The sequence below is a fragment of the Triturus cristatus genome, chromosome 9, assembly GCF_964204655.1.
Source record: "Triturus cristatus chromosome 9, aTriCri1.1, whole genome shotgun sequence".
NCBI classification, from domain to species: Eukaryota; Metazoa; Chordata; class Amphibia; order Caudata; family Salamandridae; genus Triturus; species Triturus cristatus.
Genome location: NC_140592.1, coordinates 659442175 through 659456406, shown reverse-complemented (window position 1 = coordinate 659456406; position 14232 = coordinate 659442175). Strand labels below are relative to the sequence as shown.

Below are 14232 nucleotides of genomic sequence, written 5' to 3'. Positions count from 1 at the left end.
CCGGCTACCTGTATCTGTTCCAGTCTATCTTATTTAGATACAACACACAATGGTTTCTTCGCTGTTATTACTACGCTCCATCTTTCCCTGTTGGCGAAAAACAATCTGAGGATGGAGCCGAAGCCCATGCGCAATACGAACCAAGGGAGGAGTCACCGACCTCGTGACTTCCAAAGACTTTCCAAGAGGAAAAACAAACTGCAAACATCCGGGCCCAACACCAGATGGCGATCTATGCAAAAGTGTGTAGATCTGCAGCTCTACATGCCAAGAACAGATGCATACTGGTAAGTAGCATATTCCTTTCTTGTTTTCTAGTAAACACAGGGTACAAATCCTAAACAAGCGCTGGTGGTCCACCCACAGAAATACATACTCCTGGAGAGGAGAGCTGTTGAAGCAAAGCGTGCGTCCTGCTGCAGCAGCAGCGACCCTTAACGCCTTTGCTCGCTCCCGCGGCAATACTCCATGGGAGTGAACATTTGAAAAAAGGTGGGACATACACCCACCATTAGCCATTTGCAGGCTGTGATTTTTTTAAGGATACACAAAAGCTAATTCAAAGTGTGGGAGGAGTCAGACCCCACAAACTACCTACAACAGATCACCTGACAGTGCAAGCACTGTATAGGTTCGACCTAAACGAAAGTGCCCCAGAATCGGATGGAAACAATACTTCAGCAATGGGAATCTGATTAGAGAAGTGCATAGGAACAAGCATTAGTAAATGCAGTTAACAGCATGTTACAGCCAATAGAATTGGAGAAAAAGTAAGTGACAAGCACAGGAGCCAATGGAAAGCAAGGAGTCAGGATGTATGTCCGTTTAAGATTCATATTAAATACAATAGATTTCACAAGCACAGCGCAAGTGACCCCTTAAAAGGGAGGTCATATAAGAGTTCTTTCAATGTCCATAGATGGTTTTATGGCAGTGAAGTAAAGCTTTAATGAGACATTTTCTTAGGTCTCGCCTGAGCCAACGCATGTGCTGCTCTGGTGAGACATTTAGGAGTGGAGTTTTCAAAGTCCGACCACAGCTTTGTGTGGCATACAATGTGCGGTTACGTGCACAGGCACAAGCAGAGGCGCCATCTGGCTTTCCTCTCGCTCGGCCAAGCGGGCGCGCCTCGCTTCAATGCCCCTCCCTTCAATGCCCCTCCCCCACCACAGAGCGCGTCTCGTTATAACAATTAGATTTCATTGGTTTTCTCCCGAGGCGGTGTGCAAATATTGAACAACAAACCTCACGTTGAAATGCGCTTTACAAATGCATTTTTTGTTTTTATTTCTCTTCTCATGGCGCGGTGTTAAAATTCTGAACAATTAACCACAATTAACTTCACGTGACAAAAATGCTAACCCCCCCCCCCCATGCGGTCTGAAAATGCTTTGTTGCTAATAAAGGTTTTAGGCCAATTAGATTGCTAGTTACTTTATTGAACAATAAATCTTATTAAAGGATGCTGATTAAAGGAAGCACTCGCGTGCTTGTTTTCTTTCACTTTCGCTGCTGCGCAGCCTTATCACTTTTGTTGCCGTACGGCCAATGTTTGAAGGTTTTAGTTGTTTGTGCAGTTTTCTGGCAGCCGTAGGTGAGGCTTCCTCTTTGGAGGTCTAAAATAACACCGAATAAACTGTGTTTAATATGTATTTGAACGCTTTTCGCTACACCACTGATGCGAGGGGACATTGAACAAGCTACATAAATGCACTGTTGGAAATGTGTGCGCGTTTTCATTGTCGGGAGAGTAGTTTGCAGTTGGCAACCGGTACAGGCAGTTCTTATGCCAGTGGGAAGGGTGCTGCCAGCCTGAAGCGGGCGTTTCAAGGCTTCCCTGCGAGACTGTACTTGTAGCACGGGCCTTTCTGAAGCGGAACCATCTGTTAGACACCGAGTGCCCGAGGGGATTGCAGTATCTGCCTCTTTATGAAACATGCTGTCTGCTGCGGTACCCTCATGCCGAAACTATGACTCACGTGGCTTCTTGTTCGAAGTAGCCTAAATTAAAAACACATTGCTGAGTGGGAATTACCTGCTGGTCCGATAGAAAGCATAATTTAGTTTGAGGATAAGAATCCATTTTCAGCACAGTCACACATAATTTTAGATGGATTTTGCAGGTAACACATTTCATGAAGAGACTTTGCACACGGGGAGGGTTGTCAAAACACTGGCCTAGTTCCCATGCTCTCGCAGGCTTCTTTCCTTCTAACCAGGCATTGTACACTAGCAGCAGCATGCCGTTCATGAATGGCTAATGCTGAAATTGGCCCATCTTTTAGTTTATTTCTGTGGCCTTAGCCTGGGGGGTCCTACAAAAGTCTGTTATATGGCAATAGTAATTTTGTTGGAATGAGTAAAAACAAACCGCCATTATTAGTTTGCGAGAATTTCGTGATCAGTAAATTAGCCTTTTCTCCATTATTAGAATCCAAGCTGTTGAACGCTGGTCTATTGTTGGCACTTTCAGTCGAGACACTGCAGTTTTGGGATGATTAAAAATAACTCGTCTACCCTATATGTGCCCTTGGCTGTCTTCTCGCACCTCCCTTTGCTATTTGTCATTTACTTATTTGCTGCTTGCCAACCAATGCCACCTTTCCCGCCAGTGACTGTGGTAAACACATCCGACAATCTCAGCACAAACAGCAAAGACGACTGTGTCACGAAGCTCACTCTCAGCTGCTCACCGACTCCTTACTTTTTCTGTTGGCATAAGAAACACATCTAGTAACAGATGTGGTCTTTGTCAGTAGCCATCCATCCTGATGACAAACAGAGAAAAACAACACCTTGCCTCAGTGCTAACGCTCTTGATGATTCTCAGTGCAACAGAGTCGCCCACAACACCTTCCAGTGGTAGTTTATCTAATTTTACCATGTTGGTGCTTTGATACTTTGGCGCACTGCACAGGGCAATGGCCGTTACACTAATATTCCTATTTGCAGCACGTTTTCTCTGTGCTCTGTTTTTCACTCCACAACAGTACACGTGTTTATGTCCCACTCGGGACACACTGACATTTCTCTAATAAGGAACATTGCTGTGTGTTCTCTTCCGGAGACTCTAGCCTTCACTCATGTATGTTCTTTTGGGTCCACTTGTGTGCACGCTGTTTACTTCTCTGCAGCAAATAAGATTGACCCTTCTTTGACATGTTGATTAGACATTTCAGCCTCTGCGGCACTCACATGTTTGTCTCCATCTCGAGTCAAGTAAGGCTGCACCGACTTGTGCTTAGACCTGTACAAGCTCACTTGTGACTTCAGTAGTGCAAAGTCATCACACACTAGTTTGTCTTCCCTCCTTCAACAAGCATTGGCATAGCCAATAGGTCTCGCCTTTGGGACCTTATAAGTGTTTAGCCATGCAACAGTTGATGTTGTTGCACCAAGGATATTGTGCTGCATAACTAAATACTTATAAGGTCCCAAAAACGAGACCTATTGGCTATGCCAATGCTTGGTTGACTAGAAGCCAGTGTCAAGAGTTTGTTTGAGATTTGTATAATTTTAGTGAGATCAAGAATTAATCCAGCTGCAGCATTTTGCAAAATCTGGATTCTCTGTATAAGGTATTTTGGAAGACCCACCAATAGGACATTGCAATTTTCCACTCTCAAAAGTATTGGTGCTTGAAACAGATCCATCCTAGAAGTTACAAGGAGGAAGGGAATGATGGTTTGCATGATGTGCAGCAAATGGAAACAAGTAGAACAAATATTGTTAACACTGTGCAGAAAGGATAGGTCGGAATGCACAAGTGCTCCAGGATTCCGAGCTTGTTGCAACGAAAACAGGCAGTTCGCCCTACTCTTCCAGTCACCAATCTTGCAGTTTGGTACATTTGGCTCTGAAAAACACAGTTTCTGGTTTGCTGCCATTAAGAACAAGGGAGTTGATCTGCGTAAATCCAACAACTCCTTGCTACAGCATCTCAGATCGTGCATTGTATACTTAGGGCTGTGATTTAATTTGCCGACGGAGTATCATCTGCGAAAAAAGAGTAGTGCTTAAAACTGAGCATTGGGAGACCCTTGTCACAATAGGTTTGGGAAAAGCTCTGAAATTTCCGACCACAACAGTTTGCGTATGGCCTTGAAATGAAGAGAACCAAACCAGAATTTTGTAGGATATGCTATCTACCTCAAGTATTTGGAGTAAGATGGAGTGGGGGAGGGTGTTGAAGACCACTGATAAGTATATTGATATCAGAGGCGTGTTCTGCTTTGGTTTTCCCTCCAGATAGAACCCGCTCCACAGAGCCCTTCTGACCCAAAACCAGAACGTTACCCCCTCCCTAGGGCCTTTTTACACCTAAATAACCACATATATATGTACCACCTAAGGACAGGGAATTCCTATTATATATATATATCAAGACCTCACAGCCTCGCGATCTCAGCAACCACAGTCTCGCGGCCTTCAGCAGACCCAGAATCTCCTACCCAGACGGCAGCAACACACACAGTCTCGCGGCCTCAGTCAGACCCAGAATCTCCTACCCAGCCGGCAGCAACACACACAGTCTCGCGGCCTCAGGCAGACCCAGAATCTCCTACCCAGACGGCAGCAACACACATAGTCTCGCGGCCTCAGTCAGACCCAGAATCTCCTACCCAGACGGCAGCAACACACACAGTCTCGCGGCCTCAGTCAGACCCAGAATCTCCTACCCAGCCGGCAGCAACACACACAGTCTCGCGGCCTCAGGCAGACCCAGAATCTCCTACCCAGACGGCAGCAACACACATAGTCTCGCGGCCTCAGTCAGACCCAGAATCTCCTACCCAGACGGCAGCAACACACACAGTCTCGCGGCCTCAGTCAGACCCAGAATCTCCTACCCAGCCGGCAGCAACACACACAGTCTCGCGGCCTCAGGCAGACCCAGAATCTCCTACCCAGACGGCAGCAACACACATAGTCTCGCGGCCTCAGTCAGACCCAGAATCTCCTACCCAGACGGCAGCAACACACACAGTCTCGCGGCCTCAGTCAGACCCAGAATCTCCTACCCAGACGGCAGCCTTAGCACGAGCTCATCCTATTATTACCGTAGTACATGACAGGGGAATCGGGATTACTATATATCAGATCACACAAAGACTATTAGTTGAGCACAACCTGTTCTCTAGTTCGAGGGGCTCGTTTCCCCTCATCCAGTTACCACTTACCTGACCAGGATTAACCTCTGTTCATGTTGAGTTAACTCTGACTAAAGGAATAGGCTATCCTCCTATACAAAGATACACAACACATGCTAACTCACGACAAGCTAAATACTTTATTTAAATGCCACATGCACATTCACAGAATACATCATATATATAACCTGCAAGGAAAGTAAAAGGTTAAGTTACACACTTCAATAGAAAGGGGTCGACATCACCTTGGTTATATGTAGCCTGTACTCAAAGGTCATCTAGGTTCCCTTCCCGTCTGCGCCTCGGCTTCGCCTGGAAGTCACACCTCTGCAGTCACAGATCTACTCCCTTCTCTTTTCTCCGAGTCACTGGGATCTCTTCCTCATCGGCTACTCTCTCCTCTTTAGATTCTTAGGTTTTCTTGTCCTTCAAATTCATCATCTATCTCCCCTGAAACAAGTAGTAGCTTTTCTGCTAACGGCCAGGTGCCGCCTACGGACTAGAAGCAAGTGCAAGTGTCTGCCTCAGACTTTCACTAATATAGATGTGCATTCTCTCATAGAAATTTCCAGCTCGAAACCTGCCGCCCACCAAATTCCTGTACCTCCCCGTGCCAAGGACACGTTCCCAGCCGGCCGGCCTGATGTAGTGTCTTCGGCATGAAGGAGAATACAATCCTTCGATAAGGGCCGGCCTGAACCGGTTCTCTCCAAGCGAATAACACCTCCTAACTAAAACACTGCCTATGACCTAGAAACTTCCCAAGCTGCCAGAGCAAGAGGAAAGATGGAGTCTCTCCCGTTTAAGGCCTACCAGGCCTGAATGCAGCACAGCTCCATTAGATACCCTCACTACAGAACAGATTACCCCTAATGCTAACGAATCTATCCCCTAGGATATGTATGCAAACCCTGATCTATGGGGAAGAACACAGGATCATGTTGAAGTGCCTAATAAATAGGCTCTATACACTACTCTAACCCTTAGACTTGAATGGAAAGAGACTGAAGTCACATTAGGCCCCCCTTAACACGAAAAGGCCGGGGAAATCGAGCAGTACAAGGCGTCACTCCATTCTCATCCAAAAGTGTCCTAATGACTTCAGTAACTTTAACAAAGATGGTCTCTGTAGAAAGCCCTCTATGAAAACCGTGAGTTTGATGAAGTAGCTTGTGTGACTCAAGATGACGCCATCATGTTTGCCACCAGTGGTAGTAAAGAGATAGGACTAAAGTTAGTCAGAGTTTTTGTTTCCAAGATGGGTTTTTAAGCAAGGTGGAGACTGAAGCTGCTTTTACATTCAGTAGTTAAAAGACCAGAAGCAAGAGAGCAATTGCTAATATGAGTTAAATATGACAGAAACATGGAGCTCACTATTTCCTCTAGGGAATTGAACACCTTTTGAGAGTCTACAGGGATTCACAGCAGAAAGGTCACTGTTCATTTGGTGAAGGACAGCAAAACAAATGTTTGTGTGCAGTGGAGCTCTGTTATAAACTCTGCTTGATATGGCCGCACTAGGCCTGTTCAATAAGGTAAGTGTCTCACAGCAATGACTTTCACCAGACTCTTCATTTCATATTAATTAGTGAGAACGGCCTATAAGAGGAGCACATTAAGGCTGTTTGCTGGTTAAAGTACTTTGATTATAACTGCCTTGTGTAAAATGGGTGGGAGAATATCCTATCTAACCACCTCAAAAAGTTATAGAAAGTTGGTGGGCAGTATCTCCCCAAGTTGTTTTTGAGATTGAGCAATTAGGCTATCATTTCGGCTAGCATCTTTCCCATGCCATAGATTTTATGGCATATCTGATCTCCTACATTGTTAATGGTCGCATAAACTGCACTCGTTCACTTCAAGATACAGTTTAATATCTGCCGCTGGAGTATGAACTTTGTGGGAGTATAGCTGGGCACAATAGTTGGCAAAAGCTCTAAGTATGTCCAGTCTTGTTGGCCCAATGCAGGATTTAAGAACCTGGCTGATGTCCTCCATGGGTATTCACCTTTACTGTTTTGCTTGATCATTTCATGTTTATTTAGGTATTTGTCCTCTGTGTGTCCACTTACTTCTGGAACTCAAGTGACTTTATTTAGTCTCCCCAGTATCTCCGGCTGGTTATTTGTGATATACTCCCCCTTTTGCTCCAAAATCTCGTCTTCTAATCTGTTGAGAGTGTTGTGGATAGAACTAAGCAATCCCTGCCTGCTTTTGCAATGCATATGCCTCAGATGTAGGCTTTAAATGCATCTTATATTGTCCCTGAACTAGCAACTAACAGAGGCATTATTTCACAGCTAATTGGTGCAGACTAGGTGTACCCTTGTGTCGAACCCCAGCTACCCTTTGTTTTAATTGCAGCAACATGCAACTTTTAAGTGGGTTTGAAAAATGGATGAATGTTTTACAAATTAATTTATCTGAAAATCTGCAATAGGAAAGACGGACAACTAAGCAGAAGGTTGTAAATGTAACTGTAAGTCTATGATTAACACAGATTTTAGTGTCTGCTTGAGGTCAGGTAATTGTGTTTCATTTTTTTATTTTTCACAAGCTTCAATTGCATTACTTCTAGGTTTTGGTCACTCAGCATTTACTAATAATTCAGGACACTTCGTTTTAAAATGTTCAACTATATTTTGTTTCAATTGTGTTTTTTTAAATCTTTTTGTGATTTGCAATAAATACTTCTATCCTTTTGACTGACTGAAAAATAAACTGTTACTTAGAGTTGTAATCTATGTGTCAATTCTCAGTTGGGCAACTCGTTTGGAGTGTGTATTAACCATTGATTAATGGATCAATAAGGAGAAAATGTTTAACATACACTAGCTGGAATTTAAGGCAGACTCCATATACAAAAAGTGGTTGCAGAATTGTACATTTAGTTTTTGCGAGTTCCGTCTGATATTGCAAACCGACCTATGCAGAAATAAGTCCATTCACAAATTACCGAATCCCAGGGGGTTGCGGAACGACCTGCCTAACCAATACTAATCTAATGGGTTGTAATTCGCGACCCATTTGGTATTGCTACTATAACAGGGATAGTCTTTAAGGACAATTTTTCTTAATCTTCTATGGAGGGAAGGGTGTTTAGGTAAGACTGCAAAACTGCTCTCAACCACTATGTAATGTAGTCCAAATTTGTTTTTGTTCATTGCACAACCTGCATGTTATGGGGGTTACAAACTTGCCCCAAACTTGCTAAAAGCAGTAAATAAGCAGACATAATCTATTGGGATGTCTGTTTGCTTCGAGCAGTATTGTGAGCCTGCAGGTAAAGGCCAACTGAGGGCTTTCAACCCCAGTTGCTAGCTGCTACTTTGTCACTTTTTGTAGCAGTTCTAATTCAGTCAATTTGATAGGCAGCTACATTGCCCTTGCTTCATTGCTTCTCGATACACTGATTAGATATTGAGGTAAGCGTATATGGCACAGCTGTAATTGAAAGCTTAGTATCTTGAGACAACTTATAGATTGGTCCTTTGAGTACCTATAGGAGAACACTATAGCATGAATCTTTTCTGGATTCACAAACTGTGCAATATTCCGCCTTCTAGCGGTTGGGTCCAGTTGGCTTTCTTCATTTTTTTCTTTGTTCCTGTGGATGTTGCCAGCAGCCACTATTTGATGGTATGTTCATCCCCTCTGTGACATCAGACGTGCGCCCTGGAGGTTCCTGTGCGTGGTCACCATCTTTAGATTCTTTTTTCTGCTCTTTGATCTAGAAGCAAGACTGAGGAGCTCTGAGAGAATCAAGAAAAAGTGAATAATCGTTGCAAGAAAATACAGAGAAAGCTTGTTTAAATCAACCGAATACCACAGGAGGCCACATACATTGAAGGGAAACCAGAAAGGGGGACTTTTTGCAGCCCTGACAGCGACCCCTCAGACTGGTAGCATGTGGCTGGAGAATACAGTGAGGTGAAGCAGTGCGGGGAGATTGGGAATACACCCTTGAAATTCTGCCCAAATTCCGGCAGAAGACCAGTACAAGGTTTGTAATCTGTATCTCCCAAAGGACCATCATGCTGAAGACTGAAAGACCTGTGAGGAGTTTTAGCCCAAGACATTGAAGGTGAGTCAGAGACCACACTGGACACGCTACACCATGGCCGACACCCGGAAGAAGCTGCTCTCACTGAAAGAGTTGGGCCTGTCCACTGATGAGGAGGAAGGACGCGTCAATGATCCAAAACTGGCACAAGGTGGAGAGCCAGGCACCGATGGAGCCATGATCAATGTCGAAAGACTGGAGGCTATGCGGAGAGTGGTGAAGGAAGTCAACTACACAACTGCAAAAGTAACAAAGCAGCCGAAAGGCTCTGATTCTAAGTCTTCAGAGACTGCCTTAATGTCTAAACATCCATTGAAGGACGGCAAAAACAACAGGAGCTGCACACATAAAGGGAAAACTTACAACAAACTACAATGTTCTACCTTAACAAACAAGGGGGGGCAAAATCCTACCCACTGTCGCAACTAGCTAAGGACATATCGATATGGGCAATCCAAAGAAACACCAACACTGGTGGTGTTACACCAGGCATCCAAAATGTCGAAGCAGACAGGCTAAGGAGACTGGCAAATGTATGTCATAAATGGGAGATAAAACAAGAATCACTAGGAGAGATTTTCAAGAGATGAGGTAGCCCAGACTTAGATCTGTTCGCACGTCCGGAAAATGCAAAATGCCACAATTTCAAGGGCAGGTACCCACACCAACGGGCCAGGTGGAATACCCTTGTAATAAACTGGTCTTGGAAATTACACATGCCTTCCCTCTGATTCCCCGAATACTAATGGTGATAGACAAGTTCATGCACTTGGACTTGAACTGTATCCTGATAGCCTCACAGTGGGTCAGAGAGACTTTGTCCTCGGACCTAGTAGAAATCTTGTGGGGAAGGAGGATAGCCCTGCCACCGGCACAAGACTGATTCACAATGCAAGGAGAACTGATCTGTCACTCGGAACCAACCACTCTCAGCTTAGCAGCCAGACTCTTGTGTACCTAGAATGTGGCCACCTCATCGTTCCTAACAGGACAATGGAGTTTCCAAAGAAACCAGAAGACAAATTACATGTGAGTGCTACACCTCCAAGTGGAACAAATGTATCCAGTTGTGTATCCAGTGGTGCAAGAAAAAAGATCTCATAGATAAGAAGACCGAAAGTGCCATGGTCCTAACAAGTGCTTTCAAGAGGAAAATATAAGCGCAGGTACTCATTAAATTGAGCTGGAGGCATGGCTTGTGAGTGGGGTTAGAGGCGGGGCAAGACATGATCATAAAGACACTTTTAGTTAGTATTCATTTTGCCCTTGCATTGCCCTTAATATTAGTCTCAAACTTTTTACATATGTGCAGACTAAAAGTTACATATCCTAATAAAGGGGGTTGTGAAGCTCTGCCTGGAACAAGCCCCACATCATAATGGAAGGAACTTCTAAACCAAGAAGGTAGCCACGCCATCAACAGCTCTATTAGAACTTTCAATCAGTAATCAGTGTGCCCCGAGGACAAAAGTGTCTCCGGCATGGCATCATTAATAATGAGTTCTGTAGCAGTTGCAGGACATATCAAAACACGTGGGAAATGTATCAGTATAAACAAAACATGTTAACTCGTTGCACAAAATGATGGCCAAAAATGAAAGGTTAATGTTTCCTTTGTTTGAAATATTTGCAGCTTCTTTTTTTTTTTTTTATAGCAAACTTTATTGCATTTAGATTTAACACAAACTTACATCGGTAGCAGAACCACACATTAGTTTGATACAGGTATACACAAGTTTTCAGAGTGATGCACATCAAAGGGAATAGATATACCGTTGTATGAGGATGAACGTTATCTCCCATGCACTCACACACTCACGGGGGAAGGAGATTGAACCATTTACCCCATATTCGGCCAAACATCTCAGGACAGCCTCTGGCCGCAAGAAGGGGCTCCTCCTGGGCTCCACACCAATCCACTCCCCATCTCCAGCGCCTAACAGTGGTTGGCATGGCCTTTGACCACAAGGCAGTAATGTCCGTTTCGCCATCGCCATTCCCAGCAGTGGATCATGGGGAACCACCTAACCCAGGGCGCCCGTGAGCTGCCCTTCCACTTCCCTCCAGAACGATTCAATAACGGGGCACTGCCAGACCACATAAAAGAAGTCCGCAGCGGTATGGGAGCAGCGCGCGCATGCGGAGGAGGACCGCAGATTAGCTTTATACAACTGCACCGGCGTGAGGTAAGCCATATGTAGGAAATAAAGTTGGGTAAGACGAAGTTTGGAGGAGGTTGTCAGGGTCTTGGGCGCCATAAGGGCATCCCTCCAGTCTGCCTCCTCCAGGGGACCCAGCCACCCCTCCCACCGGGTGCGCAGTCGAGCGAGAGACGCAGGACCATTATTAACTAGAGACTTAAACATTCGCGACACCCATCCTCTACCAAGGTCACCCATCAACATCTGTGCCTCCAAGGGACTGAACTCTGGAAGGGTAGCAGGACTGGGAATGTGCACCTGTATAGCGTGGCGAAGTTGGAGGTATTTGTAGAACTTTGAGGGAAGGAAGGAGTGACGCTGTTGCAGGTCTGCAAAAGATCTAATGTGGTCCCCCACCCAGACGTCCCCCAGAAGCGAAATCCCCACGAGATCCCAGTGCCGGAAGTCTCGAAGGGAGGAGACCTCGTTCAACCATGCTCCACTCCACAAGGGCGTCTGCCTGGCGAGCCTCCGGTCACACCGGACGTAACGCAAAGCTGTGCGCCATGCCAGGAGCACCGACTGAGTGATGGAAGGAAAATCCCGAGGTATTGGGTGGCCATACAGATAGTCCTGGATCTGTGGAAGGTCCAGGGCTCCAAGTTCAACTTGGTATGCTGGATCCGACCATCCACCGGTGAACCAATCGTGGATCACAATAAGGCGAGTGGCAAGGTAGTAAAGGTGCAGGTTAGTAATATTTGCAGCTTCTTAATGTCCTACTATTACTACTTGCTTGCCTTTGGCATAGTCCTTATATATTCAAGAGTTCGCACACATACACATAGAAACAAGCATTCCACGCATTTCTTTTCAAATACATCCTGAGTATCTGGGTTCTCCTCCTCTCTGGTCTCGTTTTCTCTCTCACACACAATAAGGTGGTCTTAATAACTAATCCTCAGTTCTCTCATGGGGATTTTCATTGATAGTCATAAGCACTGAATAATCCCGCCCATGGGCGGGGACCCCGGAGCACTTTTTCACAATATATCTTATGTGTAGACGGTCGCCATTCTTCAGAAAGGCCTGCAGTGTCACTCAAGAAAGAAAAAAAAAATGTGCAGCCCATAGGAATAAGCTATAATGGTCCAATTCTTCATCTTGTACTTAAAAAAAGGGGCCATGAGAATTGTACATAAGTATCATTTCATGATGTTTTTATAAAACAGCATGAATCTCTTTGACAGAACCGTTTTTCTTATAGAGATGGAGAGCAGGACAGTGTAGCCTCTAGGCTGTCATTATGAGTTAAAAATATAGGCTGTGCCTTTAAGAACCCAGGGACCGCCAGTATCCCATAATGCTCAGCAGGTGGCAGTTGTTTCAATTATCTTTGAGGTGATGCATGATAATATTTGGGTCTCAAGATTACCTCTGTCAACTCCACCGGGGAGGAGGGAGGGTTGCTTATGACTATAATGGAAATTCCCCTACAAGAGAGCAGGAGTTTACAGGTAAGAAACTATTCCTTCTCTCGTAGGGGAAATAGAGTAGCAAGCCTATCCCTAGTAGGTGTGGTGGAAAAGACAGAAGATCAACTATGGTAGCCATTAAGCAAATAGATTTCTGATGGAGGCCTTTCTTACTTGAGCGTCTGCTCTAGCATTCAGAGTCTAGGTAATAGTGCTTTGTGAATGCATGAACAGATCTCCACATGGCAAATATTTGGATTTCCTCAATAAAACAGCAGCATCCACTTTACCTGTAGTGGAGTGCACTTTAGGTTTAGCTGATAGAGACTTCTTAGTTGTTTAATAGCAAAACCAAATACACAGTCCTTGAGGAAATACGGAGCAGCACTGGCTTATCTAGTAAATGTGTACATCTATGACATCTGTTTGGAGGCACCATAGCCCTCCATATACACCTCAAAACACTGGAAAAGATTGACTCTACAAAACAAAATGGTTACTTATAGGTAGGAGTTGTTTTGAAGCTTGAAGAGTTTTCTGGATTCACATGTGCCCCACCCGTCTCCCTGGAAATGCTGGTTGGCAAACAGACAGTTCAAATTACAGCAGGGAAAGAGGAAGTTCAAACACCTACGACTCGCTATAAGAGAATGGGAAGAATGTGACCACGCACAGAAACTTCCGGGGCACGTGTCTGACGTCACAGAGGGGGCAAACATACCACCAAATAGAGGCTGATGATGAAGCCCACAAGAATTTAAAGAAAATAAATGACAGAAGACACCATTCTGGACCAAACCCCTAGATGGTGGAACAATGCATAACATAAAAATCTCTTCAAGGCACAAAACTACTCCTACCAGTCATTAACCATTTCTTTAAGTTTCTTCTATAACATTCTGTCTGATGGATGTACAATCTCCTGCAGATTTGCCCTCTTCCTTCTCTTCTACTGAGAGTATGATTAGTCTTTGGTTTTTTAATTTTCTATTTATTTGGCATTGCCATACTGCCTCCTTGGCCTCAGCGTTTTGTGTAATAATGTGATAAAACTAATGACACCAGCTCCTCTGGTGCTCTAGTGGAATTTGATTATATTGCTTCCTGTGGAGTCTTTAGTGTTGCCACCTGACGCTGGTCTCTCTGCATTGCAGAAACCTTTTTGGTGCCTGAGAACAGTGCACATAAGGATTCTGAGGGTGAAATCCATCCAGATTGCTGAAGGAAAGTGATTTGTTCTTCTCTTTCACATATAATTCTTTGTTGACCAGAGATTGATTTGTCCATTGTTTACTGATTGTATTGTATATAAAATTGTCTACCTTCCTCTGTGATTCCGCTTTTCACCAGTCCTTCAAAAGAGTGGCTGGAAATGCAGTTGGGACTAGTAGTGCAATGAAAGC

The 14232-nt window shown here is 44.6% G+C and overlaps 1 protein-coding gene across 2 annotated transcripts in view; it reads left to right on the top strand.

Annotated features, from left to right (window-relative positions):
• CCDC61 (coiled-coil domain containing 61) overlaps positions 1-14232 on the top strand; it is a 538795-nt gene that overhangs the window by 433546 nt on the left and 91017 nt on the right. The window lies entirely within an intron of this gene.